Raw genomic sequence first — 26,927 nt, forward strand, 5'->3', positions numbered from 1 at the left:
GTAAAAGAAATAGTTTGTGCTGAAAATAATTGCAGGAGTCTTGCATCGTGGTATCTTTGAACCATCTTTGTGCTTCATATTGTATATATCAATAGAAAATGGAAAGGTAAATTATGCGCAGCCGTTTTTTATTTTCTGAACCTAAGTACTTGTATCTGCTTGGAATTTATAATAAAAGGGACAGAACCCCTCCTCACACAACCACACTCACTCACCAACACACAGGGATTTTTCATGCACCTACTGCCTGTGAGCAAAAAGTGATGGCCCCACCATGTGCCTTCCCTGACCTCCCCAAATCTCTCTGCTCTTTGCCTCCTTCCTTCTGCTCCCCGGAGACCCAGGGCAAGTGTCGGGCCTGGTGAGAAGAGAAAGATGGCTCAGTTCTCACAGTTACCTTTGTGGCCAGGTGTATTCCTGGCTTCTTCACCTGGAGGACAAAGACAATAGTCTTTCCTTTTCCAGCATCCTCTAATTCAATGTTTGCGACTTCCCATGACCAGCCCTCTTCCCACCTCAGTGCGAACAAAATCCAAGAAGCAAGGATTATTATTCATTTGTCTTTACGTAATGAATACTTACTTACTTACTATTTATTGCCAGTCTTCCACCTTCAACTCTGTCCCCTGTACACACTTGACATCATTTATCAAAGAGGGGACTGGGGATTTTGGTGAAACCTGTTGAGGTTATTCAGGGTCCAAGAGGAAAATTAACTTGAATGGACCAATTTGCTAAGCCAATTAACCTCTTAAACCCCCAAACCAGAAAGATACCCACAGCCCTTTACTCTGTGGCTTGAAAAAAAAATGGAGAATTTGTGGGCTGAACAGTTGTGCTCCGAGGAGCTCCCCTCTTCCTGTTGGGTGTAGGGTTGATCTTAGGAGAGTGACTTGCCTGGTGTTGGAGTGACTTGCTTGGTGATGGATCTGCATTTCCCATTAACTGATTTTATAAATATATATTATACATATTTATATTTAAATATTGACTGGTTCCATCTAGTTGTGACTGAATAGACCTTGATCTTTATAAATTCTGTGAGTGTATTACAGATTGATTGCATGCTAGCTATAAAAAATAAGATAAATATTTTACCATGCTATTAAAACTTGGACCATTATCAAACATACACATATACACTTATTTTGTTGTTTAAAAATTCATCTGTTTTCACTCTCCAAGGAATGCTCAGGGACTGCAGGCTTCCCAGGCACTTGAAGGCTCACTCGAGTCTGAATGCCCTGGTCTCTAGGAAGGATGTTGAATGGGGCATCAGCGCAGCTGAGAGCCTGCATCTGAAAGGGCGTGATGACAGGTCACTCTGGGCCTGGGTCCGGGGAGAGTCAGCCCAGCATTTGTGCTGTGCCTACCTGAAAAATGCTCATTCCGGGGGGAGATAGAGCTCAGTGGTAGAGCGCATGCTTAGCATGCATGAGGTCCTGGGTTCAATCCCCAGTACCTCCATTTTTAAAAACATAAGTAAATTTTTTAAACTCTAAGTTCCCCAACCCCACCCCCCAAAAAAGAAAAATGTTCATTCCAGCTTTCGAATTTAATTATTTCAGCCTGTGAGAATGATGGAACATTCCCACCCTGCGCCAGCAAAATGCCAAATACTTGTTCTGGTCCAGAATAACACAAAGGAAGGGTCTTTTTGGAGCTCTTCCTGACACCGCTAAGTGCACTGTGATCTTCACCTGTTGTGTTTAGCATGCGGACTGGGGTTGAAAACGAGAAGCAAACCCCATGAGCCGCATTCCTACTGAGACCTGAGTGGGTCAGGCCCCTTCTTTGGCTTTGAAAGCCCCTTAGCACTTCAGGGCCTGGGCCTGGGCCTGGGCCTTCTGATTCAACAGGAAGAAAAATGGGTTTGCCAAATTTGACAGTGGTGTCCCTGGTGCCAGGGCTTGTGATGGCATCTCCAGGGAAATGCTGGAACCTGAGCTGTTTGGAGTCCCTGGCGCAGCCCTTTGGTGGGTGCAGAGGTGGGTGACGGGCTCCTCTGTGGGTCTCAGAGCGTCCCAGCTCCCCCACCCCAACAAACGCTTCTCTGTAACTTAACTGCTCCCTCCAGAGCTCAGCCCACAAGCCATCCTCTTCTTCAGGAACCCAGTGCTTCTCCATCTTGGCTTATGGGTTTGGACCTAGCTAAAAGGATCAGGGGTTTGAGCTAATAGTATAAGGAATATTTCCAAAGTTAGTTGCCTTTCATTTATTCACACTGTTCAGCCCATTCAGTTCCTGATCGGGTAAGCAAAGAGAAGAAAGGGAACAAATGTTAAATATGCTTGTCTGATTAATGCCTTACACCTGTTTTGAAGCTGAGCCTAAATCAAATCGATGTTTACATTTTTTATTAGGTACCTATGAGTTGCGGGAGTCTAGCATATTCTTGTCCAAAGGAGAGAGCCTTTCAAATGAATTCTCAATCCTCTTGTTTCCCCCTTCCCCCTATGACCTGCCCTGGAGATGTGTGTATGGCTTGTATGCTGTTTTCCATGTTATCGCACAGAAAAACTGCCTCTCATTTGTTCCCTTGAAATGTGTGTGTGTGTCTCTCTCTCTCTCTGTCTTTTAAGAATAAGTTATCATTGAAATATTAAATAAGCTGAAGCGTCATTTTCTTTCAAATAAATGTCGAAGATGCTAACGGTTTGATAAATCAGTAAATCCTGTCTGTTTGCCTGTTGTGCATGGTCCTGATAATTCAGCCAAGATGGGTTTTCAAATACCAGTGGTTAGTACGTTAATCTAGCCATTAACAATAATTGGGAGGTTGGAGATAAAATTGTTTCTGGATCAAATGAATTTGAAGTTGCCACAAAACTAGGTAAATGGCCTCTACTGGAATTATTTTATTTTTTCAGTCTCACAAATCCCAGGAATTACATACAGAATGGGTTGCAAAGTGAGCACCTTGTGCTACTGCAAAGACTTTTCTTCCATCAGTTGCTGACTTTTTAAAAGAAACTTGGTGTTGCTTATGAAGATATATATGAAAAACTCTCTTAATTGCCCTTGATATTTTAAGATGGATAGTTAAACCAAGAGACTGTATGGCATATCCAAAGAGACCTGTTTCCTGGATTCTGTAAGAATGGAGAGGGTTTTAGCCTGCATTTAAAAAAAAAAAAGAAAAGTTTGAAACCTTGCTAACTGTTTGCTCAGAACATCCTGGGTTAGTATTTCACAATAGTCAAACATTTTGGCGTGAAAGAAAAAAAAAAGCATTTTAAACTCTAGAGTATTCAAAACCTTAACTCTGAACAACAATGAACACATAACATTTTGTGTTTTCAGAGATAATTATGCTTATTTAAATGCCTTTCATGTTTTAATCAATGTTTGCAGGATTGATCTTAAACCTGAAATGAATTAAGAAAGTATTTTCCTCCTTCAATAAAAAACTGTTAATGGCATCAAATGTAAACCTCAGTGTTTATAAGATAGACGTTGTCTAATTCAACCAGATGTACTGGAGAATAGGATCTACTTTCACTAATGAATTTGCACTGTGTAGACACCCATCTGGATAATAATGGGATTTTCTGATCACAGGTCTCCAAATTGGTTTCCTCCTGCTGTGATTCTCAACTTTTTATATTCACAAATGACTTTATAATGATGCAGAACTTCAACCCCCAAATCCACTTGTTCCATGTTCCACCTTCTAACACAGAGACACACACCAACCTCCAACATCACCAGGTAGGAATTATATTTGGCTACTAGTAACAAAATCCCCCAAATAACAGTGGCTTAGACAAAAAGATATCTTTCTGTCATGCAAAATAAGTCCAGGGGTAGGCAATGCAGGGTCAGTGTGATGGCTCCACAAGGTCATCAATGGTTTTTCTCTTTCTGCCCTGACATTCTCAGTGCTGGCTTTCATCCTGCAACTCTCAGCAGTGTGACCTCATGGTCACAGAATTTCTGCTGTAGCTCCAGCCATCAAAGCCATATTCCAGGCAGGAAAGAAGGAGAAAGGGGAAGGAACAAAATGGGCACGTGAGACTTTAGATGGCTCCCTTTAAAGAACCTTAGTAGAAACCCCACTCTGATTTCTCCATGGCCAAATTGAGTCACATGACCACCCCTGGCTGCAAAAGAGGCTGGGAAACGTGATGTTTTAGCTGGGCACACAGCTACCCCAAATAATATTGGGCTTCTGTTAATAAGGAAGAATAGAGGGAAATGAGTATTTAATAGATAGCCTCTCCTCCCCCTTATTGAACAAATGAGGCCCTCCAGCTTGAGCTCTCTCAACCCTTCTCTTCTGCACCAAAAATCTGTCTTCATCTGCTTTTTTCTCCCTTCAGAGAGAGTTCTCCTTGCTCAAGTAGACTTGATCCCTTCTCTTCCATGACCTCTAGGATCCAGGCCCTTCTCTCTTGCCTCTTCAATTTCTCTCTTTCCATTAGTTGCTTTTTCTACCCCCACGAAATCATCTATTAAAAAAAAAAAGAACCTCTTCTTTGTCCCCCATCCCCAGCTTCCCTTCACAGCACGTCTGAGATGGGCTGTCCAAGGTCCCCAGTGGCCAAATCCAGTGGCCGTGGGCTATGTTCTCTAACACCTCCAAGGTCTGTGGCTTGAGGGGCTGCAGCAGTGGGGTGTGCTGGAGGAGGAAGGCAGGCAGGCAGTGGTGAGGGGTCTCTGGGTTCCTTCTCACACAAGCTCCCTGTGCTTCTCCACGGTGTTCCTGGCCTTTGGCTTGGGGACAGGACTGTCTTTATCCCAGCAGGCATCTCCTTGCTGTCTGCTTTCTTCTCACGGCCTCTAAATGAGGACACACGGCCACGCTTGGTCCTTGCCTTCTGCCTTTGCCCTCCTAGCTCCATCCCCTGGAGAGGCTTCACCACTCCCATGCTTTCCACTCTCACCTCTGCTGTGGATCCCAAACTCTCCCTCTCCCTCTCCCTCTCCCCTCCCACCGAGCACTAGCCCCACACCTGAGCCAGCTGCCTGGTAGGAGAAAGGGTTTCAGACGTGACTGGCTCCAGCTTGCCTACAGCTAGGTCTGTAAGCTTGGGCAAGGGGTGGAGCCTCTGAGTCTAGTTTTCAGTCCTGTAAATACGCTGCTTCTGGGATCGCCATGCTATTACTGGCTCGATGTCCAGTTAGATGTCCCATCATCACCCCAAACCCAGACTACCTAAAACTGAATTCAGTATCTTTGCCCCAAACCAGCCCTTAATTTAGTTTCTGCTTCCCTAGCAGGGTCCCAGGCTAAAAACTGGAGTGGCCTGTGACTCTTCCTTCTTCTCTGTATCCAATCAGACAGCAAGTCCTGTTAGCTCTTCCTTTACAATAGCCATCAAATCTACCTCCCCCCCGCCCCATTTTGCTACCTTCACTATTCACCCTAGAATGTTATGGTGGCTGCCAAGAGGTCTTCTCATCTCAAACCTTTTCCTATGCTTGTCCATCCCATATGACCCAGGCAAATTAATCTTCCCAAGCCATTGTGAGGCACATGTCAGATCCCAGGTGTAAAACTATCAAAGGCTTTTTCTTGTCCAGATGCTGCTGGGACCTACATCAAAGACTGTAATCTGACCCCCAGCTGGTGTCCCATCCTGCCTCCCCTTCTTCCTGTGCACCCCTCTCCAACCACCTGGCCTCCTCCTCTTCTAACAGGACCCATGTGCCTCCATCGCCCCCACCCTCCCTCTGCGCTCCCTGATTCTCCCCTCTTCCCTCACTCCTTCCTAGCTTCCAAGGCCGTGCTCAAGGACCAATACCTCCATGAGATCCCTGACAGCTGGAGGGACTCCCTGTATTCCTAAATTCCTCTGTGTTCCTCAACTACTTGGTCTGTCACGTATTTTCTCAAATTAAGATCCAGTTCACATACCATAAATGCATCCATTTAAAATGTACAATTCAGTGGGTTTTAGTATATACATCTGCAAGTATATCTGCCACCATCACCATTGTCTAATTCCACATTTCCATCCCACATTTGATGTGCTTTCCAGACCCCCGGTACGTATTTTCATGTGAATATCCCCTCTCCCAGTAAAACACGGGAGCAAGCCCGGCAGAATAGCTCACCCACAGGTGACGCTGAAGGCTCAGGAGGGCGGAGGTGGAGGTGATGAAGATACATGACAACAGTTCAAGAAACAAAGACCCAAACACTCTCCAGGGACCCCACATCCTAAGATATAAGAGCCTCAGAGAAAAGCCACCTTCCCTTTTACCCCCTCATGTGATCTAATTGTAAGGAAACAAAGTTGCCAGGATGCAAGTCCTTGTGCAGAGATCAACTTGAACTAGGAGCAAGTCCCACCTGGAGTCACGAGATGGCTGGCTCACCTCCACAGGCCCACCTGAGCCGCCCCTTCGCTTCTTGTGGCAAGGCATTTGTTCTAATCTGGGATAAAGTTGGGGTCTTAAGTCAGTTACCTCACATAATTCCAATAGGGAGAAAGTTATAAAACTTAAAAAATATAAAATCTGTGATCAATAGTAAGATAATTTGGATTATTTGGGAGTTGCATACTTAAAAAAATTTTATAAAAAATCTATTAACCAGTTTCATGAACAAACACTTGTTGGACACATGACACAGTGTAAGTCACTGAATAATGTTCACCACTTTCTATACCATAATATATCACTATATATGAGTATATACTCATTTTCATATAATAATATATATTATGTATACACTTTAGCCAATAGATTATATTCCATATATTGGCTTGGAACTTGGAATATATTTTTTCATGGAAGCAAAATTTATAAAGCATATTTTGATCCTAGGTCAGTCCACAAAATATTTCATAATTTACCTAAAATAGCACAAACGACTGTCCTAAGATCTAATCACCCCTACATATTCATGAACCTCAAACTTCTCTAAGTTCTGCCCCCTGAACCTGATTCTACAACCCAGAGATCCCTGACCCCTCTGGAGAATGGATTCCCAGCTGCTGCTCCATCTACCTCATTACCACACAGGTTCAAATCCATCTTAAGAAACACATGGAACACATCAGGTTTCTTTAAAATCACTACTAGAAACAAACAAAAAAAGTGGACGAAATCCTTAAGTTTTCTGTTTACAAAGATTCAAAAGAATTAAATTCTCTTTTGCAATGCATTAAGATATCTCTTTTTTATTTTATTTTATTGAGTTATAGTCAGTTTACAATGTTGTGTCAATTTCCAGTGTAAAACACAGTTTTTCATTTGTACATAAACATACATATATTCATTGTCACATACTTTTTCACCGTGAGCTACCACAAGATCTTGTATACATTTCCCTGTGCTATATAGTAAGTTATCTCTTTTAAATGAGCTTTTTCTTTTTCGTTAGTGCCTGCAGGAATTTCACCTGAGATGATTTTCTGGCAGAAATTCTAGATGACCCCTCAGCTAGATCCAGCTTGACCAAACATGGACAACTCACCGGGGATTGAGAATTTATTTTGCTGCTAATATGCTGAATCAAAACATGCCATGTGCTTCGAGGCATGTCTAGCTGACGTTGAACATCATGTTGAAAAAATACTGATTATTTTGTAAAGCCTTTTAAACGGGTTTCCTGGACCGAATCAGCATACTTTGGAAAGGTACAAAGGAGATGCAAAAGTTCTTCTTAATGTCTTTTTTGGAAAAGTCTGGCCAGAAAAAGTATCTGTTGGCAGCATCTGTAGTTTCTGATTGAAATCTAGTCTGAGGATGAAATGTAATTAATTTGTTAGGTCAGTCTGGAAGTTGTACTAGAAAACAATTTCTGGGGATAATGAGAACAGATGGATTCAGAGGCCAAGGAATTTTCCAAGTGTTTGTCCTTATGGAAATACTGAAGGGGTTCTCTATGTCCCTAAGTAATAGTCTCAGATCAGCTGTGTTGAGGCCATAGCAAAGTCCTATCACCTGATGCTGTTATCTCACTGGAATCCTGGGGTGTCTTGCAGTCCTCTTCCTAAGATCTAGGTGAAAATTAACTTCCTGCAATAAAACCTAATCTAGAACACGGTGGAAAGTAACTGGCAATGTGATTCCGAGGGGCTCTTTTATGAAACCTGTGGCCACCTCAGCTTCATTTGTTACACTGGTTTAAAGCTCTCTGCGTGCCTCTTCTCTTCACAAGGACAGCCCCTCGCTTCTGTCATGTACAGGATATAAACCAGGGACCTCGTAAAACAAACCTGGTCACCTCTGGACACGTTGGCTTCCCTGGGCTTGGCACCTCCTTGTGACCAATGGACTTCTATGTATTTTCTGGAATTCATGTGTGGGCTTCTAGATGCTGTGGCTGATCTGTTTTTAAATTCTATTTTATCAGAGGAAGGGGCTGGCATATGTGTCTGCCAAACAACCCCTTGTCAGTTCAACATCGGTATCTGTTGCTGAGAAAAAATCCTTAAACCCTTTTCTCAGCACCCTTCACCTGCCGGGGAGACTCAGCCGCTTTGAGCTGGGTAGGAGACCAGTGCTTTTTCTAAGAGGAGAACAGATCTTTTTCTCTTTTACAAACTTTTTTTTTTCAAACAGAATCTATGTACTTCTGTTTTTGCAACCCACAATAATCAGATGAACTGCATTTAATTCTCAGTGTTTTATAGAAAAGCCATTGAGCATACAGATAATCCACAAGAAGACATCAGAAACTTATTTGGCTGTAGGCTTGGTTCTGAGATGGTTTGCAGTGGTGAGAGAGGAAGAAAAAGCACTTGAGAGGACTAGGTTATCCACAAAGCAAGGCCTGTGCCCTCAAGTCACCCCAAGTTGAAGATACTTTTCTGAGCCTCAGAAACACACCTGGAAAGAATCAAATGCTGATAGTTCCTCTCAATTCACAAACCTGGGACGTCTCGGGGACGCGTGCAATGCTGGTAAGTAGTGAAGGTCTCACATGAATATCTTGAGCTTTTAAATTCTTGTTCTGAAACATAAAGGGCAATGACTCCCATGTAACGTGGTCACAGAGAGCTTGTAATTGGCCCTGAGCACCTTAGGGGTCCACAGAGTTCGCCCAGCAGCCCGCGGAAGTCGCTTCCCGTTTCCGGGCTCACCTGGCCCCAGGCTTAGACATGGTGTAGTCTCGTGCAAGGGCCCTGTGTGGCAGGAAGTCACTTTAAAGGCCACCTACTAATGCAGTGTTTCCCACTTCAGGCTGGGTACCACGAACAGGTGACAGAGTCAGTTTAGTGGATCTGAAACCGTGGGTAATCATTAGCTGAATCCGTTTCACCTGTAACCTGCCTTCACTAATCGAGGTCACTGTAATCGCTGCTGTAGAAGACTTGCATGTCCTCCAAGCGGCATGTGACCCAAACATTTGCCTGAGTTGTTTTCCAGGAACTTGGAGTCAGCTGTGCGTAGTTGAAGCTGAGCTGGTTAAGACCGGACAGGACCGCCAACCCTCCAACTGGGCATGCGCGGCTGTCTGCTTGTGACCTCTTGCACGTGCAGCGGCCTGTGGCTTTGCTACACCTGCTCAGAACGAGGATGACACACCTTTTTCCAGTCACCTTTCCCCACGCTCCCCCACCTCTGCCCTGCTTCTTTATCCTTCTTCCCATAAATACCCCGAGCCCTTTGCCTTCAGGGAGGTGCATCTGAGGCCTGTTCCTTGTCTCTGCACTTGGCTGCCTTGAGAATAAATCCTCTGTTTGCTGCAAACTTCGGCATCTCGGCGGTCGGGCTTGTGCATCAGGCAAAACGAACCTGGTTCAGTAACGGATCCAGACTCACGTTCTCTTTAGATGGGATGGAAGAAACTAGAAATTTTAGACTAGGAAGTGTCAAACTGCTTTGCCTGTAACAAGAATAAGCAATGTACTGGACCTGTATGTTGATGTAAGTATTTTCTTACTCTGGGCCCCATAATGACTCCACAGACATGCTGTATTTCCCACCCACAGGCTGTAGCACCCAAAATTCTGTGTTGCAGACACTGACGGCGTCTTTCGCGGAGCAAATATGTTACCTGATAGGAGTTGCAAGTATTTTGGCAAACAATTTTTTTTAATTAACCAGCAAAGAGGAAGACACTGAGGGCAAGTAGGCTTCAGTGGGAAAATGAGGAGGACCTGGCAGGACAAACTGTTTGGAGGTATAAGATTTTAGGAATGTGGGAGCTTTGAGAAGAAAAGCGTTTAAAAAATAAATCTGCAGAAAATGTGAACAAACATAAATGCTGATCCCAAAAGCCTTCATACACCTGTTACCGGGGAAAGGGAAATAAGAATTACCTCAGTTCTTAGTCACCTGGAAGAAAAGAATTTTTGACAAGAGACAAAAAGCATAATATAAGCAAGACTTTTATTAGTGAAGTGAAAAAAAATAGTGAAAGAGTACACTCTGGAGGACTGGGAGCAGGCCAATCCAAGAGAGGAGAAATGGCGCTGTTCCTTTGTTTTTCCTGTTTTTATATCCTGGTTTCATGATTGATTGATTGATTGACAGCTCAGGTTCTCTGCGCTCTGGTTGATTGACAGCTCAGTTTCCTTGTGCTCTGGTTAACTGACAGCTCAGGTTCGTTGTGTTCTGGGTGGTTCCTTTCCCCTTCCTCTCCCCCTGCCCAGTGCTCATTTCTATCTAAACTACCTAACAGACTCGGACTAATTTGCTTAAAAAAATGCGTGAAAACGCTGCACACCCCTTGCTTTATCAAGTTTAACATATCTAGAAATATAAAAGGTCAGGGAGAGTAAAGGCGGTTGTTGGGGTTTTTTCCTCCCAGTTTTCTAGGGAAAATGATAAAACCTTTAAAGAAATAAATTGTTGCTGAAAAATGTCAAGAGGTGTTGTAGGCCATGGCGTTTTAAGATGTCACCTGAGAGGAAGAAGTGTGGGCAGACCCGGAGCCTGGGCAGAGGGAGGCAGCCCCGCGGCGCCGAGCCCAAGGGCCGCACGTCCTTTCCATTGATGCTGCCTTCTGAGAGCCATACCCATCTTCTTCCCGTTGCTCTGAAACACAGCAGCTTGCTTGGCTGCGAACTGATGGCTTGTCCACACTCAGCGGGGGACGCCTCCGAAACTTGCCGGGCAGACCTGTATGTCACACCTATGGACCTGCCTATGTAAGGAACTGCTTCTAATTCTGTGGGTCTCCTTTGGGAACTGAAAACTTCTGTTGTGAGGGTCCCATGCCAACAATAGGAACCAGGGACACACCGAGGGCTGGGCCCACCTGCAGAGCTTCTGACTCCGTGGGTCTGGTGTGGTGCCTGAGGAATGGCATTTCTAGTGCATTTCCAGGTGATGTTGATGCCTGGCTCAGGACCACGCTGAGAACCGCTGCTCTAGAGTCTGGCTGGTTGGTCTGTTTCTGAGAAAGGGGAGAGAAATGCCAAGAGTTAGTGATGAAGAGTCCATGAGAGAGGGGATGGACTCCCAGGCCCCTCACAGCCACCCCCAATGTGGCTTCCACCCGGGCACCGGCCACTTCGCTGAGATTGCGTCATGGTGAACCAGGCCCTCAGCAAGCGCTGGGTGAGCGGGACTTCCAAGTCCTGTCTGGGCCCCATTCATTCCTGGAAGAGTTCACAGCAGGATCAAAGATGCCCTGCAGGGTGGGAAACAAGGCGCTTCCCTCTCAGTTCTTTGCTGTGCCTCTGCCCTCCGCTCGTGGACTCTGCGGCCCCTCCAGGGGCTTCGGGTGCAACCCGGAAGGAAGGAGTCCATTCTTACCCTGGAGCTTCTACACAGATTTTGTAAGGTCAGATGGAGACGATAACTTGAAGAGAAAAAAACCTATTGAGTCCAAGTATAAACAGAGATTTGGGAGGATACCAACCGGCCAGTTTTTCCCACCGCAAGGAAAAGAGAATTCTGTCCAGACTGAGGGAAGATTTTGGAGCCGTGGAGGGCAACTCTTGGTGGGGGGGTCTCAGCGAGGGAAGCTGCCCCTGGCACCATGGCTCTTGGGGGAATCTGAGGGCAGAGGGGCCTGGGACCTCACTTCTTAGATCAAATCCCAGGAGACAGCTGGTCTCTCTCAGCGCCGTAAGAGCAGCTCGTGGAAGTCGCAGTAGGTCCGTAAAAGCAGAGACAGAGAGCCCCACCCCCTCACTCCAAGGCCCAACCCTGCAGAGAGGAGCAGCTGGGTGTGTCCTGTGTCCCCAGCCAAGTGGGGCACCTGCGCACAAGTGAGGAAAAGGGCCCTCAATACCCATTACTTCCATCTGTCAGGAAAATTAGTCATAGACTGGGTTTTGTAAGCAGACAGCACTTTACCCCATATGCTGCAGAATTTTCTGAGCAAACACACAGATCTGTGATGTTTACAGTGTGAACAGCACCCTAGGGTGGCAGTGGCCCTCCCTGTGGTCAGAAGGGGTGGCTGCGAGCAGGTGCAGCCAGACGTCAGGAGCCACAGCCTCACTGCTGCTGATGGAGACGCCGATGATGCCTTGCGGGTGGGAAGGGGGCATCACATCTCTGCAGAGACGAGATCCAGAACCCGGGGCTTGTTCTCAAAGGACACCACACTTAACACCAGGCAGATTCTAGAGAAGCCCCCAGCGCTTTTAGTTTTATAGCTGTGGGGGCTCAAAGTTGGAAATTAGCTTTTTGGCATGGCGGTTTGTGACTGAGGCACTGGTACCTGCCACGTGAAGTCTGCCTCCGTGCAGGCTCCCTGCCCCCACCCCCACATCCTGCCTTGTTCAGGTGACACCAGCCTCTCCTCCTCCCACAGCCTCCTCCGCTTGTTCCTCAGCCTCAAGACCCTCACCCTCAGCTCAAACCAGGGTCTCTGAAACAAAGCCCTCTCTGTAGATCTCCGGCCCCTTACCTTGCTATTTAAATTCTTCACAGCAGTTTTGTGCTTCCCTCCATTATGCTATATATGATATTGAAGTTGTTCTCAGCCTGTTTCCCCCAGTAGGACATAAGTTCCATAAAAACAGGGCCTCTGTCTTGCCCGCTGCTGTATTCGGTGCCCAGAGCAATACCTAGCACATGGTAGGCGCTCAGTGTTTCTTGAATGGATGGAAGGTCTTCACACAGAGGGACCAATGTGTCACAGCCACAGGAGCTCCCCCAGCCCTACCCCCTGCTCCGGGGCTGCCCTTCAGAAGCTGCACTTGTTGTATTCATCCTGCTGTCCTGGCTCCAGCTTAGAAGCCCATCAATGTAATTTCCCTACTGACTTCAGGCGAATTCAAGAAATACCAATATCCTATGTTTGCAGAAGAGATTTTCCATTTCTCTCATTTATGGATTTTTTTTTTTTAGCACAGTCGTCATCATTGCTGGCCTTAATGGTGTGTAAATGCTGCCAGCTGGAGTTTAAAAAACAAAAACAAGGAGGCAGGGGGAGGGGAATAGAAAGAAATAGGCATGTCCCTTTTTAAAGCAGGATGAAGCTCACCCATCATCACCACCTCCCAACCAGTGACCTGTGCACAGACGGGCACAGGGGTGCTGAGCGGACTCTGTGGGTACCGGGAGGGGAGTGACAACGGCCATCTGTCAGGAACTCAAGGGCAGTGACAACACGTGTGGGCCCCTCCTGACGTCTGCTTATGGCCATTTCATGACTCATTGACCCTCCTCCAGAGCTTGAGTCAAGGAGAGGGAGTAATCTGCACCCAGCCTCTTAGAATTAGCTTGTTGGCAGTTCAGGGCCCAGCTCTAAGGAGTAAAGAGAAGAGGTCAAAGTTGTCCCTAAAGCCAGATTTTGGATAATCTGCTATTAGACCAGAGGCCCTCCCAGACAGTGCTTCGTCAGCACTTGGACAAGGAACACTGGGCCAGTGGATCTGCAGATTCCACCCTCCACACCTGCAATTCCCTGCCTGCTTGCTCTGGAAAAGCACACCCAGCCATGTCCCTTCCCTGTTTGGAATCTCCACTTCCTCATCCTCAAACCAGAAACTTCAACAGCCCTGAAACTGAAATCTCTAGCTTCCAGCCTCTAATCTCTGTCAGAGGCTCCTGGGCTGAGTCTTCCCAGGCCTGCCCTGTCCCCCGCCTTCTCTGGATGACAGCCCTCTTATGAGGCTTCCCTCCAGGAGCAGAGCTCTCTCCTGCCACATACCCCTTAGGTGCTAACTGTCACTCCATTCTGGTCATTCTCCCCCGCTGGGCTGTAAGCTCCTTGAGGATATAGAGAGCATCTTTTATCTGAGAATCCCCAGTGCCAGGCCACTCAAAAATTTTGAGTTGTAAATGAATGATGAATTACACTTTCACTCAAGATAATCCAACTACAGCATCCAAATATTGCCCAAAATGTAATTAAGAAGAAACACTAGCCGCTACACAGCTGTTAGACTGGAGAGGATCTGGATCAAGAGCTCTCATTCACTGCTGGTAGGAAGGCAAAATGGGACAGCCACTTTGGTGATTTCTTACCAAACTAAAATTCCTTGGGTGTTGGGGGTTTAGCTCGGTGGAAGAGTGCGTGCTAAGCATGCACAAGATCCTGGGTTCAATCCCCAGTACCTCCATTAAAAAATAAATCTAATTACCCCCCACAAACAAAACAAAACCAAAAAAAAAACCAGACTAAAATTACTCTTACCATAGGATCCAGCAATCATGCTCCTTGGTATTTACCCAAATGAATTTAAAACTTATGTCCACTGAAAAATCTGTACACTTCATCCACAATTGCCAAAATATTTGGCACTAAAAAGAAATGAGCTCTCAAGCCATGAAAAGACATAGAGGAAACTTAAGTGCACATTACTAAGTGAAGGAAGCCAACCTGAAAAGGCTACGTACAGTATGGTTTCAACTATATGCCATTCTGGAAAAGGCAAAACCATGGCAACAGTAAAAGGATCAGTGGTTGCCAAGGGGTTGGGGGGAGGGAGGCACAAATAGGTAGAGCACAGAGAATTTTTAGGGCAGTGAAGCTACTCTGTATGATATTATAACAATGGACACATGACATTATACATCTGCCCAAACCCATAGAATATACCAGAGGAAGAGTGAACCCTAAGGTAGACTGTGGGCTTTGGATGATAATGATGTGTCAGTGTAGGTTCATCTGTTGTAACAAATGTTCCACGTGTTGCCCGATGTTGACAGTGGAGGAGGCGGGGGGAGGTGGGGGCAGAGGGGTATGGGAACTCTCTGTACTTCCTGCTCAATTTTGCCATGAATTGAAAACTGCTGTAAAAATCAAAGTCTAGCAATTCAAAAACAAACAAACAAAAAGACAAACACTGGCCGCATCTTCAAGAAAGTAATGATAGGATATGAATGACCAAAGCAAATATATACATAGTGGATAAATCATGAAGCCAACAGAGGACATTTCTCAAGGGTTTCTCCCATGCGAAGTCACAGCAGGCACAAATGTCCCATCAGATGGCCTCAGCCCTGCGTCTGGTCCTAGGCAGCACCAACAGGCTCTGTTTCCCATGGACTAAACCCCTCTGGCTGGTGCCAGGTTCCTGTCTGAAGGCCGGATGTTGAGATGGGATGTCAAAGCCCTTTTGTCTCTCTGGGGAGCGGGAATGCTCACAGTGTAAGCTGGTCGGCTGGAAAATCGGCTCAGGATTTCCTGGGTTGAGACTATTTCAGGTTCATATCAGTCGCTTGGTTTCCTCTGCAGAGTAAAAGCCCTATTTAGGCTTGAATACACCCAGCTGCCTGATCCAAAAGGACTTCAGGACACCTTAAGAGGAGACGTGTCTGAAAACATAATGATTCTACTCCTGCAAGAGGAAGAAGTAAGTAGCCGAGGCTTCAGGCCTCCGTGTGCAGTTACCTCCGAGGGCTGCGAGGAAATGTGGACCTTCCTGCCTCTTTGCTACATATGCCTCCTTAGAACAGTTTATCTAGAACCTCTGTAGTTACCGAATTACATTCTCTGCTACAAACTGGATTTTCCTAAATCCCTAGCAAGGGAGTAAGACTTCCCATGGTGCCCTGTTTTCCCCATCATGTCCTGAAAAGTCCCCGATCCGCAGAGGCCACGACAGAGTGAAAGACTGCGCTCCAAGCCGGGCTCAAGCACCAGGGTTCTGACCCAACAATCACCACCGCCCGGTGAGTGTCAAGGGACGTTCATTCTGTATGCCTCAATTTTCAATTCAGCATCTCTGACTTCAAAAGAACATAAAATGGTTGTAAAGAGTAGCAGAAAAATTGTGATGAAGAAACGAGGCCCTCAGAAGGTGAACTGTGAGTCTAGCAGGTTCCTCTGGGTGAACCCTTCCCTCCCCAAGGCTCTGCAGAAGACAACCAGAGGGATGGAAAAGGACCCAAAAGAGCAGCACGGAGCCCTGCGGTCCCCGGGATTTACAATTCCTGCCTCCGGTTAGCAGCACTGTTCCCCAGCAAGGTAAGCACATTAGGACGTAAGAAAGACTCATTCGGTTGCAAGTGACAGATACCCAAGTCAAAGTAGCTTAAGCAAAATAAGAGGATTTACTGCTTCACAGAGATAATCTAGCATCAGACCAAGCTTGATACCAGGGCCCAGTATGGGTCATAAAGACTTGATTTCTCCACCTCTCACTCTCTTTCCATCTCTCAGGGGGTTCAGCAAAGGAAAATCAAGGCACACTGCGTGGGATGGACAAAGGAACAATGGTCCCCTGTGTTCCCTGTGTGCAGCCGTGACACCAGTGAGTAGAAAACTTCAGTGGCCACAGCTTAGCCACCCTATCAAGTCAGTCAAGCAAGGACCGGCTCTGCAGCTGAGCAAAGAACAGAAGCCACAGAGCAGCTGCCAAGTCCCACATCTGGCGTCATCACCTCCCTGACTCTCACATCTGGTCAGCCACTGAGCTCTTCCGGCCCCGGGAACAACCCTGCTGTCTGTCCTCCCTTCTCCGTTCCTCCCACCACTTTCAGATCAGCCCATCATCACCCGTGCCCGTTTCCTAGGGCTGCTGTCACTGAGGACCCCAAACCGAGAGGCTTAAGACAACAGCGATTTGTTGCCCTCAGTTCTGGAGACAAGGTGTCAGCAGGGCCATGTCTCCCTGAGACGCTGGGCAGGATGCTTCCTTGGCTTTTCCCAGCTGCTGCTGGTGGCTGGGAGTCCTTGGTTCTCCTTGGCTTGCAGCTGCTTCACTCCAGTCTCTGCCTCTGTTGTCACATGATGTTCCCCTGTGTGCCTGTGTCTTCACATGGCGTCTTCCTCTTTTTATAAGGGCATCAGTCAGGATGGATTCGGGCCCATCCCAAAGACCTCATTCTAACTGTCTGCAAAGACTCTACTTCCAAATAAGGTCATATGAACAGGTATCCAGGGTTAGGACTTCAAAATATACCCAAGGTTAGAACTTCAAAATATCTTTCGGGACACATTTCAACGCACAACATCATCTCCAGCTTAAACCATCCTGATAGCCCTTTTTAATCATAATCTTATTCTCTGCAATCTAGTCTTCAAACTACAGGCAGAACGGGTCTCCTAAAATACAAATCTGACTGTGTTCCTCCCCTTCTAAAATGCTTCACTGCCTCCCCATGTCATCAACAGCGCAAATTCCAAATCCCTTAGGATGACATTCATGGAGGATCATCTACGAACTTCCTCTCACCTCTGCTGACATGAGCAGCTCCCCCAACAAGAGGCATGGTCTCCTTCGCCTCCCCGTGAGTCTAAGCTAACCCTGCGGCTTTAACAAGCACAAAGCAGCAGAAGGGATGTGGGCCCATTCCAGACCTCAACCTTTGGAGGCTTGGCAGCTCGGCCTTTGTTCTTTTGGAGCCTGAACCACCACATAGGAGGCTGACAAGGAGGCTCAGGGCCCCCAGCAGCCCCAGCCAAGGTGCCAGATGCATGAGTCAGACCATCTCAAGTGTTTTAGTTCCAACTGAGGTTTTCGCTAAAGGCAGTCAACACCCCATGGAGCAGAAGAACCTGCCCTATGAGCCCAGCCAACCCACAGAATTATGAGAGACAGTGAATCAGAGTTATTTTATGCCACTAAGTTTTGGGACAGTTCATTATGCAGGAAACTGAGGCAACATTTAAGTCCTGCTTCTCCAGCCTCATCTACTCTCTTGCCTTCCAAACACTCTGCTCCATCCACACATCCTAGCTTTCTCAGCTCTCCATTCACTTCCCCTGGACATCTCCTCCTGATGTGCCTGACAAATGTCTATTCATCCCTCAAGACCCAGCTGAAACCTTCACACCATTTGCAGCCCTGCCTACCCACTCCCTTGCATTCCCCCAGCCCCTTCTTCTACCCTCCCTCTGGCACATCCCTCTAGTAGAGTTTCTATCCTTAGTTTCTTTTTACTTTGTTTTTGTAGTGGCCTCCTGCGCTAACTAGCCTATGATTCTCTCATTGGTTTTTGGAGCTCTAGTGCCTAGTGAAGTGCCTGGCACCTAATAGATGCTCAAAAAGGACATAAATGGGTGGCTGAATGCATGTATGAGGGAAAGTGCAAGGATACAAAACACATTCTTGTTCTTACGAGGCCTTAGCTGAGTCTAGGTGCAAACCAAAGGGGCAAGTCTTAAAGTATGCTTCTATCCTCATCCACAGCTTCCATTGAGGGCTCTTGAATGCATGCTTGTCTGCAAGCCTGGACATGCAAGCCACATGAGCGCAGCTCCTGCACATCCCCCAGGTGAGCCCCCCTCAGGTGGGCACCCCTCGGGTGGGCTGGGAACCTCACACTCTTCCCAGACACTACTGCTCCCTGTGGAGCTCCTGCTCCGGCCTTGAACTTGCAAGCAGAGGTTGTGTGGAACCTTTCGGAGCTGGCCAAGGGCTGGCATGTCTGAGCTGATCTTGGTCTCCTGGGGGCCCGTCTTAAGGGCACCCCAGGATTTGTTTTACTCAGATATGGTAAGACCCAGAGTGGAATGACTGTCATGAAGGGACATGTCCTTGAAGCAGGAGGAGCCCACCATGCAGGGCCAACCGGGGAAGCACCAGGGTCTGTCCGGAGCCCGGGCTGGGGAGGAAAACTCAGGAAAGAGGCTGTACTGTAGTTTCTGAGGGAAGGAATGGGTAAGGCGGGGTTGGGGGGCTTAGGACTGGAGAGTTTGGATAATTTCAGTGGGCTCTGGGGTGTAGGGTCTGTCCCTGATGTCTGGTACCTGGGCATGGACTGATTAGGGCAGGTGGATAGTAGCCCAGAGGGTGGCAGCCCCAGAGAGGAGGAGATTGGGGGTGTGGCCTCTGGATTGACACATTTGCATATGAAGGCTCCCTCTGGGCAAGTTGTCCACTATCTCTAGGAATCACCCAGCCCTGGGGAGGGCAGTGTCTCAGGGTCAGCCAGCCCCCAGGTATGAAAGCATCAGAAAGACCTGGTCATAGGACCACACAGCTCCTGTATTCTGTGGCCCTGCGGGCAGGAGTCCCTGGACTACTTGCTCTGGGCTACATTTACATCAGAAGCAGCTGCTTTTGTATTGGTGACATGAAGCAATTCGGGCACCTGGAACAGATCCTTTCCTGAGGCCATTAAATGTGTCAAAGCTAGTTAATCAGGACACCCCATTGGAGGACTCCATCCTGCTCTCCAGCAATGCAGCAACACGTCACTGCAGGCGCTCCCGCCCCGAGTGAGGGCAGAGTCAGCACCTGGAATGTGCGGGGTGACGTCCACACCAGGCCTTGTGCCCGGGTGTGAAGGCATGACGGTGGGGCGAGGGCTGCGTTCGAGGCTCCACAGGTCTTGACATGCCCTGGGTTTAGGGGAATCTGAGCAGCGTAGTATTATATATTTAAGCCATATGTAATGATTAAAGAGCAATCATGCCCTCAATCCAACCGCACAACATTGCTATAAAATTTCCGGGGGACAAATACCCAAAACTACTGCCGTAATTTCAGCAAGGCTTCCTCACCTTTTCACCTACTAAGATTCCTTTGCTTTATTTTTTTCTCCATGGATCCTGTGGGGTCCCTGATGAGATAGTAATTATTTTATGTTCCCATTTTCTTACAAATCAAGGACATGAATATCTCTTGATCTTGGCTTCTGGTCATCCAGAGTTAAGCAGTATTTCCCTGGTGAGTTTGTTCAATTCTAGCCCAAAGCAAAAGAGCATGATGTGTTAGCATGTGTGGCATCGCTGCGGGCAAATGGGTGACTTCCCTCCAGCTTTGTGACATGCTGAAAATAAGCCACGAACTCCCGTGGACCTATCTCAGTGATTCCCTCGAGTTGAGGAATATGTGCTTAGGAACCACTGGACTACAGCTGAAAAGACCCAGAGTAATAGAGCCCAAGTAGGAAGCATGGTGGGGAAACCTTGCTCAGAATGGCTTACCCCAAGCATTCCCCCACTAGAGGAGTATCTGACTGGATGGTATACCCTGATTGGCTTAGCCTGGATTGATGAACCAATCGCAAGTAACGTGGGGTTACTATGATTGCTTAAACTGATTGGAATCCTGCTCTGAAACTGGATTCTGTTAGGGAGGTGGGAGGGAGCATGGCTATACCTACAGTGTCCGCCATCCAATCATGGAAGCTGCCTCAAAGCTGAAGGGAGTCACCTGCTATTGGGCAGGAGCTTGTGATGGCCAGAACAGACCCATAGTGCAGGGATGGTCTGTACCCAGGAGACATGCAGACAGGTCCAGGTTATATGCACATGGAGGGGAGTGCAACATCAAGGCTGGGGAGGGATCTGGCCGGCTCGGGGGACTAAGCCCATGGTCATCACCCATGGCTGCTGGGCTGTGTAAAAAAGGCCTGCTGTGCCAGGAGGGGCGGGGAGTCAGCCGTGCCCTGGCCCTGCTCACCCGTCCCTGCTGCTCATCCTCTAGTCCACCCTCTCGCCCTTCCCTTCACCTCCGATTGTGTATGAAAGCTCAGCCCTGGAAGAGAAGTTCTGCCTGCTAGGTTCTCCATCAGCTCATCCTCAATCTAAAAAAGGTGCCAGGGGACAGAGGAGCCCCCTGGTGGGGCCTAAACAGCAATCACCCCAAATGAGCGCGGACGCCTGCTTCCTGCCTGAATGAGCTTCGCTGTGATTGACCTGCATTATCTCTGGAATTACAGTGGCCTAACTGGGAATGCATGACTTCAGAAAACAGTTTTGTCCACTCGTTTCTCTAGAACAGTTTTCTGGGTCAACTACTATGCGAGAAGCAGCTGATGGTTTATGTTTTAGGAGAGAACAGGTTATTCTCTACCCCAAAGTAGCTGATAACATCTCATAAATCTAGGCTCTCATGATAATCAGACCTTCAGGATGGCAACTAAAATTCATCCCTGATGTCTGCACTGAAGGATTGCTGGGACTCTCCGGAGTATTGGGTTGAGAAGGATTCTGAGGCTGCACCAGAAGTGCTGGGTGCCCTTCGTGATGTCTTCCATGAGCAAAGCATATACCATGAACCGATGCGCCTCATCTAACCTGCTGCTGTACATTCCAGTGTAAAGGAAACAGGTGCCTGCATCCCAGCTGGATGGAGGCTTCCACTGAATCAACCTTTGCCCAGGCTGAAGGAACTATGACAGTGAAGATATGTTCCCTCCACCTTAGGATTTTCTCGTGCCCAATGTCTGAATCAAGAATGCTTTTCTGACAGACTTATGGGGAAAGGTAGGGGAGAGATAAATTGGGAGTTCAGGATTTGCAGACACTACCTACTATATATATATTAGATAAACAAGGTCCTCCCGTAGAGCACAGGGAACTATATTCAATACCTTGTAAGAGCCTATAATAAAAAAAGAATAGGAAAAAGAAATATGTGTACAACTGACTCACTTTGCTGTTCACCAGAAATTAACACAACATTGCAAATCAACTACACTTCAATTTTTAAAAAAAGAATGCTTTTCTCAATTAAGCCTCTTTCTAAGCCCTAGGGTACTACTGCCATTAAAAAACAAAACCTGTCTGTATCTGTTTTTATTATTCTCTCTTGTCAAGATTACGGGATAAATGACCTATAAACATGAAAAAAAATCAAGATAAAGTCTGAAAAATAAGCATCTTGGCTGGTTTTGTTTCACTCTTTTGTGTTCTTGCCATGTGGCTCATCTGTGAGAAAAACTCCAATTACATTAAATTTATGACTAACTGGATGGTGTGCGACCAAGGAATGAAGAAATCTTGCAACACAGTTTTGTTTTCCAGAGTTGAATTTCCCAAACAGTGACTTAGAACAACCCTCATGACCAAACTGGCAGGCCCCAGAATCCTGGCTGAACTGGTCCAGGCGCTGCGGGGAGAATCTTGGGCTCCGAGCAGCCAGGGTGGACCTCTGTTGTTTCAGCCTGGAAAATAGCCCCACCCAGCCGGGGGAATGGGCAGCCATTCCCAAAAAGGAGACAGGGATGCTGGGAACCCCTTCCCTGTCCAAAGCTTAAGTGAAACCAGAGCTGGGTGGACCCCACCCACTGGGAATCTCTCCTTGAATGACAGAAGTCATCATGTGTTTTGTTATTTAATGAAACAGAGGCATTGCTTTGGGATTCTGTCCCACTCATAGAAAGGAGGAGAGGCAAGGTGAGAATGAGGCAATGATGCTGCCCCGTCCTCTCAGCCAGGTAAGAGGAAGCAGTGGGTAAGGGAGTCGGGGACCCAAATTCCAAACAGCCATCATGAGGACTGCCATGTTTTCAGGCAAGAGCTGTTCTAAGTCCTTTGTAACCTTTTCTCATTTATAACCACAATCGCCCTCTGTAGGTCCATCAGATAGGTGAGAAAACTGCAGCTCAAAGACTGCTGTTATTGGCCCAATACCCCACAGCCCGAGTGACAGAGCCAGGCAGCAGCGGCCTCTCTGCTGTACCCAGAGGTGAGCTCTGAGTCTGTGACGGAGACCAGCCAGCAGACAAGAGGCCCAGGCCTCATAACAAGGAGGAAGGAGAGCTTTCAGCCTGGAGGATTTTACTTCCAAACCGTTCAAGCTTGTGCACTCTGCTGGAGGGATCCCCCCACCCCCGCTGGTGCATTACATTCTAAATTCAACGCCCTGGAAGATACTGAGTAGACGGGACAGAATCCATCAGGCTTGTTGATTTCTAGCTTTTCAGCATTCAGAAGGAGCAGGCTTTCCATGTGAAATTGGTTGCATGCTGCGGCCCGTTTTCAAAATTTGTCTCATTTTGCCAGTAAGTGATTTATGCCAGGCTTCCATGAGTGCCTCTTTTTGGAAGGAGGGAAAAAAAATCAACACAAAGTGAATTCAATGTCCAATATCTCTGTGAATCTTGCTCAACACTCCTGTGGTCCATCTCTGCATTTTATTGATGGAACAGTAAGAGTGTCTGGTGTACAGTCAGGGCTCTAGCCAGGGTCCATCCACTAACGCACACTTTTTTGAGTTCACGAGAGGAGAGCTGCTGGGGTTAAACAGGGGTGAGCTGGAGTTACTCTATCATTCCTGCTCATTTGGCGAAAGCAGCTTGTACTCTGCAGGACAGGCCTTCCTTGGGTCCACATGCCAGCTCTGCTTTCTCTCCCTCACCAGCCTGGGGAGGGACAAACACTCTTCTCTCCCCATCCAGGTCTCCCCCCACTGGCAGATCTCAGTGGTCACTCATCCTTGCATTGTCATTCTATTTACTGCCAGGCACTCCCTAGATGGGGAACATCCAGAAGGCAGCAAGTTTGCAGTGAACCCCCTGCCTCTCCAGCCCATGATGCAAACCCCTGCATACAGTAGGTGCTCCATAAATGTTTGTTGAAACAACAGGTCAGCAAGTAACGAAGCTGGGCGGGCCCATTTAAGGAAGAAGCCATAAACCTTAGCTAAAGAGACGCCTCTTGAGTTTGTCACGGGCCTCTTTGAACTCAAATCGTCTGTCTCTTCTAAAAGCTAGATTGGTTTGGCATCACTCAAACCATGTGTGTGCAGCTAACTGTTTCACTGACCAAGCTTAACTCAGTATTGAACATGCACCCAACATGAAATTGCTTTCTTCGTCTCGTACATTTCCAGTCCTTTAATTACCCTGTTCTGATTCCTTATTTCTCTAATGACACAGAGTTATTTTAAAACAGGGTTATTTTAAAAAACACAGCTCTTGGTGGGAGGAGGGTCTAGCTCAGTGGTAGAGCACGTACTTAGCGTGCACCAGGTCCTGGGTTCAATCCCCAGCACCACCATTAAAATAAATTAGGAAATAAATAAACTTAATTACCCCCAAAAACAAAAACAAAATAAATAACACAGCTCTCGTCTAACCCATGTTAACCCACTTCCGCTTCACATCTGCACCTCCTTCTTGCCAGCAGTGAGGAGGCCCTTGCTTCAGAGAGTCGGACTGAGGACGGCAGTGCTGGCTCCCTCATACCACCCACCCCCCGCCCTGCCCATCTTCTTCCAGCGTGCTGTGAAGAGAAGGAGGCAGAGGGGGTCAGGTCTACTCGGCCGGGCCATCATAGCTCCCCACCTTTGTTGTCAGTGCCCTGGGTGGCAGGTGCTTCCTCACCCACAGCTCCCTTGGCTTGGCCCACTCGGACCCCACCCCCAGGCCTGGCCCCCTGGGCATATCCCGCAGCCTCCTGCTTCTGGGGCAACAGAAAAGGCTCAGGACTGACTGCCTCCCGGGTGTCCCTTGACCCAACGGAAATGCTCACCTATGATCAGGACAGCAGCGACTCGGCTGCTGACCTCTCCTACGGCCACTCATTCTGGGTGGGCATGGCCGAAACCATGGTAAGACAAGGTTTCCCAGAAGTGGCTCCAGGATCAAGAAAAAGCCTTGCCTTCACCTTTTCCAAGCACAGGGTAAAATGGTCTAATTCTTTCCTAAAAATTATGAGATTTGCTATTGTGTTAATGGACAAGAGCCAAAAGGCAGAAAATACAAAATAATGGTCAATCCTAAAGCACCTACACTTTATTTTGGAATTGAGATATATCATGAGGAATTTTGTTGTCCTTTAACAAGAAAGAGCTCTCTCCTTCCAAATTACTGCAGTGGATATAGGTGCGTGCTGGCTGAGATATTTGTCACCCCATTGGTCACCAGGGTGGATTCAGTTCACCCGGCTGATCCGGCTGGCTTGCAGGTGTCCCCACCCTCCCCCACTGCTCCACGTGCTTGCCTCCTGAAGCCAAGCGCTCCGTCAAAAAAGTCAGTCTTCCCCGAAAGAAGGGGACCAGTCTTCTGTCCAGGGAAGATGCTAGAATCTCTACACAAGCTCCCCCAAACTCCTCAACATCAGGGGACCCTCCTGTCCTAGTGTCCTGTGTTGTCTGCCTTTGTCGATTGCATCAGGGATCTGTCCCCCACTTTTGCTCTCCTAAGGGAAGTCAGATTTTCATTCGAGTTGTATCCCCTATCTCATGCAGCCTGTGGACTTTGGGAGAGGTGGACCCCCAAATCGGGAGGGCCCTGATTAGTCTAAGACAGAGAATGGGGGTAATTTTATTTCACACCCTAGAGTCATGGGCTCAGGTACAGCGTAGCATTCAAACAATTATGGCATTAGGTCAGCAATGGCCTGTGACCCAGTATGGGCTACCGAGGTGCGGGCACGGATCTGCTGGAAGAGTCTCTCTTTCTCCCCGTCTCCAGACGGCGTGCTGTGTGGATGCAAGCTCTGGGACAGCTGACACAGTGAGGTCACAGGAGGGAGGCCGGGCCAGGGAGGATGCTGACCCTCTCGACGTCAGAGTAGAGGGACAAGGGTCGTGAAGACACCACGGAGCCAGGTAACCAGCCAACCCTGAGGCTGCCCAGCTCTGGCCTCTCTCGGAAGGAGAGCCAGAAAGCACTCTTACCCGTCTGTTTGGTGTAACAGTGATTAAAAACAGTTTAACAAGAGTGAGCATGTAATTCTTGGCCCAAACTCAGCCACTTCTGAGAGTGAAAGGGGGCAGTATCCATAATCCGACCAGGACCACAGATACACACGGGGACGGCTCCAGGCAAACCAGGAGGCAGGCTCACTCATTGTAAATGATGAGACCGCAGCATCATCCACGTAAATCACCTCAGCGTGAAGAGCTCCAGTCAGAAGTACTCAAAGGAATGGAGTAACCTGATTCAGGTCCTCCTCTAATTCATTCTCTAAATGTTGTCCAAAGTCATCTTCTCAACCTCCAGATCTGATCATACCCTCCCCCGCTCACACCACCACAATGGTGCCCATTACTCTCCGGACGAAGCCTTAGAGCCTTTGCGGGGCCTCTGCCCTCTCCATCCTCCCTGTGGGCTTTGCGAACATTCTGCAGGGACCGCCATCCCTCGCTCCCTCCCTCCCCTCCCCTTGACTTACAGCTACCCTCCTGCTCCAGCGCCTCACGCCGAGGGCAATGCACCCATCCACCCTCCAGCCCCCACCCCGACCCAGGCCAGTTCAGGGTCCTTTGTTGTAGAACCTGGAAGACCCCATTCTTGCCTTTCCTAGTGCTTCTCTTGGCTCTTGTGTTTACAATGAGCAGGGAATGTGCTCTTGTTGTTTAAGGTGTGAGCCCCTTGCACGAAGCCTGGCCACGTAGACATACTCGAAACACATGTGTTGATTGAATTAACCAGTCCTGGGAATGCAGGCTGAGGCAGCGCCAGAAGTCCTGGAAGACCCGTCTTCAGAGCTCAAAGTGGTCCCTGCCCTGTTCAGTGGCGCCTTTCCAAGTTCTCCAGAAGGACAGACCAGCTCTCCCCAGCTACATCTGTGACTCTGGGCGCTGAGGTTTGCAGCCTGTCTCCCAAGAGGCAGACCTGCAAGCACAGTTTCAAAAGCTCACCTGCAGGGAACAGGGCCCTGGCGGAATTCCTCTATAACCATCGAATCTGATACTTATGGCTGGAGCTCAAAAGGTAAGTGTTGTGATGTTTTCTTCCTGTAACCTAAGCTGCAAAGGGGCAATTTTTTCTTATACTTTCAATTAGCCAAAGGTCGAATCTGTTTCTCCAATAATTACCTTCTTTCTGTGGCTGGTGTACGTGAAGGTAGAAGTATTTCCTTTGGTATCTCTGTTGGCTAATGAGCTCCTAACCAGGATCCCCTTAGAGAAATCAATGTAAGTGCTCTAGACAACAGACTTTGAAGTCTTAGTCTGTGGTCTCACGCCTTCTTAAACCCGTATAGGGCTTTA

This window comes from Vicugna pacos, chromosome 8, assembly GCF_048564905.1.
Source record: "Vicugna pacos chromosome 8, VicPac4, whole genome shotgun sequence".
Classification (NCBI taxonomy): Eukaryota; Metazoa; Chordata; class Mammalia; order Artiodactyla; family Camelidae; genus Vicugna; species Vicugna pacos.